The following is a 4,637-nucleotide window of genomic DNA, read 5'->3' on the forward strand; positions in this document are numbered from 1 at the left end:
GTTCACTCCCCCTCGACTGCTTGACCTACCAGGACCTCTGAGCCATGAGTCCCACAACCTTCCACTGTCCCTTGCCCCTCGTGTCCCCCAGCTCATGCTCCACGGCCATCACTGTGGTCACTACAACCACCCCTGGGCCTCCTCTTGCTCCCTGATTCTCTTTTGGCAAAAATCTTACTGACCCCACGTGTGGCCAGTGCCGCTGAGCGCAGCCGGAGACAGACTCTGGACAGACTCACTGTAGTGACCACGCGCCTGAGGGCCCTGGCTCCTTGCCTGCCCATCCTGCACCCCTGTCCTCACCACTGCACCCCCCTGCCCTGAAGCCAGGCTCCAACTGACCTCTGAGATTTCAGCAGTGACGTCCATGCCTCCTGGGCCACCCAGCAGTGGGCAGGCACGCTGCTACCCCTTCTGTCCTGCAAGCACCCACTTCTCTGCTGCCCCTGACGCTCCCAGTGTGTCTGTGGTTTCTGTCTTCTATTTCTTACTCCCAGTCTCTCCTAACTCCGCTCTGGCCGAGTTTCTATCCGCCCCACCGTGGTCACCTTGACCCCCTGAGCTGGCTCCAGTCCTCAGGTGTCTGCCCCTCCTCCTGCCCATCTCTGCCTGTCTCCCTCCCTCAGCTCAGCTTGCTCCCCATACACCTCCTTCAGACTGTGCTTGGGATGCTGCCTCTGCACTGAAGACCCCCGAGTAAGCTTCTGCCCACATTTCCACCTCGCTCCTCACCTCTGCCTCAGCTCCACCCACACATCCTACAGATATCTCAAACGCCCAGCTTTTCTCCTGAAATGCGCTTCATGTCCTGTCTCAGTTGCTGGAGACTCACTCCTTTCAGTTGCTTGGGCCAGAATCCCTGGCTTCTTCTGGGACTTCTCTCAGCCTCCCATGCACCATGTTCTGCTCGACCCCCACCTCGCTGCTCCCCGCCTGGCCCAGCCCCACCCCTGCCTGGCTCCCTGATTCTCCAACAGCCTGCACAGGTGCCCCACAGTCTAACTCAGCCCAGCCACCAGCCGGTCTTGTGAAAACCTCAGTCAGATCACCCTCTTCTCTGCTCAGTGCCCCAGTGCTCCCTCCTCACTCAGAGTGGAACCAGCTGCTGCAAGGATCCAGACCCCAGGGGTCATGGAGTCCTTCTGTCATCTCTGTTCTCTCCTCTGTCTCCCCCTCCCCATTCTGCCCCAGCCACACTGGCAGTCCTGCTCCTTCTGGAACCTGCCTGGTCACTTCCACCTGAGGGCCTTCTCCCTGACGTCCACTCAGCTCTCACCTTTGCATCCTTCCAGCTTTTGCTCCAATATTGCCTCTTCAGTGAGGGATGTGTAGGCCACTTTAAAACTCATGATGCAACCCCACCTGTGGTCCTGATCCCCTTACCAGCCTGTCCCCCGTAGAATGCATCGCCCTCCAGCACGCTACATACCTTAAAGTCGTTGTGTTTATTCTCGTTCATCTCCTTCTGCTGAAAGGCAAACTCCATGAGGGCTGGGATTTTCTTTTGTTCACTGACATGTCCTGAGTGTTTAGGACAGCCTCTAGCATGTAGTAGGTGCACAATCAATATTGTTCGAATGAACAAGGTCAGTAATTTTCAGTAGGTAAAGGAAGGGGCCTAAGAAGTTTTTCCCCCATTGGTGTTATTTTAAATTTTACAAGCAATTGTTGAATACATTATTTTTAAGAAATTCCAAAAATACAAATTTTGCATGAAATAAAATGTAAAAGTGGCCTTTCTCTCTACGCCAGTCACTGTTTTCTGCAGATAATCGCTGTTAATCATTTAGTGCGACACCTCAGAACAATTTTGGTGCAATTACATAGCTAAATAGCTACATATGCATTTATAACGTGAAGACTTTCAAAAAGCATAAGTGGATCATATAAAGCATGTTATTTACTATTTTAATAATTTTATTGAGATATACACACATAAAAATCATAAGTAACAAATCAACAAATAATTGCAAATCAAACACACATGTGTACCGACCGCCAGGGCTGAGGGACGGACCCCAGCACAGCCTGGAGCCCCAGGGCCTGGTGGGCGCACCCACCCCCTTCCCACCACCCCGACTTCTAACACCACCGATTGGCTCTGCCTGTTTTGACCTCTTACACGCGTGGAATCACACAGTATGCGTTCTTTGGGGTCTGGTACTTTCTTCTGATGTGATGATTGTGAGACCCAAGTTGCTGCGTGCTTTTGTCTGTAATCATACTGTAATGTATTTGTCCATTCTACTTTGATGGACATTTCCCCCAGTTTTGGCAACTCTGTTGCTAGAACCAGTCTCGGCCAAATCACCTGAGTTTGTCTGCGTGTTTCTCCTGGCAACACCTTCTTTGCACCAGGAGTGGAGCTGCTGCATCCTGGGTGGGCACAGCTTCAGCCAAAGTGCTCCCACCAGGCTTGGACCAACTCACACTGAGGGCGTCTCCTCGTCAGCACTGGCGGTCAGTCTTTTCAGTTGTAGTGACTCCGGTATGAGTAATGATATCTCATTGTGGTTTTATTTTCCGTTTTACCTGATGACGAGACACATTTAGTGCCTGTTTCCATGTTTATTGGATGCTTGGATGTTTTACTTTGTAAAGTGTCTCTTCAAGGCTCCTGCTTCCCGTCACGTTGTCTGCCTGTCGATTCACAGGAACGATTTCTTTGTCATTAATGCAGATTGTAAATATTTTCTCTTATCCTGGGGTTTGTCTTTTCAGTCTCTTAATGGAGACTTTTGGTAAACGACACTTCTAATTTTAACGCAATACAATTGATCAGCCTTTTCCTTTTGTGTCCTGTTTAAGAAATCTTTCCCTAGCCTGGGTTGTGGAGATATTCTCCTACATTCTTTTCTAGAAGCTTTATTGTTTTACCTCTCCAGTTGAGATCACCGTCCATTGGGAGTTGATTGTTGCATGTGATGTGAGGTAGGCATTAAGATGCCGCATTTTCAGCTCGGACCTGGTGCCCTTCATTGGAAAGACAGTGTCCCCATGGCTCTGCCCACTCCTGGGTTCTTTGTCCTGTGCCATTGACTTGAGCATCTACGTTCATGCCGCTCCATCCAGTTACCACGGCTTCCTGATGAGTCTCCATGTCAGTTCTCCAACTTCACTCTTTTTCTTCAAGATTGTCTGGTGGGCTGGCCCCGTGGCTGAGTGGTTAAGTTCGCGCGCTCTGCTGCAGGCGGCCCAGTGTTTCGTTGGTTCGAATCCTGGGCGCGGACATGGCACTGCTCATCAAACCATGCTGAGGCAGCGTCCCACATGCCACAACTAGAGGGATCCACAACGAAGAATATACAACTATGTACTGGGGGGCTTTGGGGAGAAAAATGAAAAAAATAAAATCTTTAAAAAAAAAAGATTGTCTGGTTATTCTTGTTCTTTACATTTCTGTTTCAATCTTTGAATCAGCTCTTGAATTCCTATGAACCAAAAACCTTGTTGGGATTTCAGGTGGAATTGCACTGAAACTGTAGTCCAATTTGGATAGAATTATCATCGTTACAATAATGTGTCTTTTAGTTCATGAATATGATACATACCTCCAATTATTTAGGGCTACCTTAATTTCTCTTCAGAATGTTCTATGTTTTCTGTGTAGATATCATGCACATCTCACATTTGATTGTTTTTAGGTACAGTGAACTACCTTTACAAGTTAGAGAACAATGGGAGTACATCCGTTCCCAGAGCCAGCCAAGGGCCCACCTTGCAAACAGGCCTTTCTGAGGATGGCAGTCTCACGCCTACTATATTCTGTTCTATACGTTATCATTGTTTTGCTTTGTTTTTTTTAATAGACTTTATTATTTGATTAGGGCATTTTTAAGATCATCGAAAAATTGAACAGAAAGTACAGAGATTTCTGATGTACTCCCTGCCCCTGCACACGCATAGCCTCCCCCATTATCAACATCCTGCACCAGAATGGGACATTTTTACAATTGAACTTGCATTGACATACCATTATTACTCAAACTCTGCAGTTTACATCAGGATTCACTCTTGCTGTTACATATTCTGTGGGTTTGGACAAATGTATAATGACGTGTGTCCACCATTCCAGTATCGTGCAGAGTAGTTTCACTGTCCTAAAAGTCCTCTTTGCTCGGCCTGTTCGTCCCTCCCTCTCCGCTGACCCCTGGCAACCACTGGTCTCTTTATTGTCTCTGTAGTTTTGTCTTTTCCAGAATATCGTGTAGTTGGAATCATACAATATGTGGCCTTTTCAGATTGGCTTCTTTCACTTAATAATATGCATTTAAGTTTCCTCCATGTTTTTTCATAGCTTGATAGCTCATTACTTTTTAGTGCTGAATGATATTCCATTGTCTGGATGGACCACAGTTTATCCATTTGCCTACTGAAGGACATCTTGGTTGCTTCCCAGTTTTGGCAATTTGAATGAAGCCGCTATAAACATCGTGTGTAGGTGTACGTAAGTTTTCAACTCATTTGGGTAAATACCAAGGAGCCCTATTGCTGGATCGCATGGTAAGAGCATGTTTAGTTTTTTGCCTTCCAAAGTGGCTGTATCTTTTTGCATTCCCACCTGCAACAAATGAGAGTTCCTGTCGCTCCACATCCCCACCAGCGTTCGTGCTACCAGTGTTCTGGATTTTGGCCAT

Source organism: Equus asinus, chromosome 17 (assembly GCF_041296235.1).
Source record: "Equus asinus isolate D_3611 breed Donkey chromosome 17, EquAss-T2T_v2, whole genome shotgun sequence".
Taxonomy (NCBI): domain Eukaryota; kingdom Metazoa; phylum Chordata; class Mammalia; order Perissodactyla; family Equidae; genus Equus; species Equus asinus.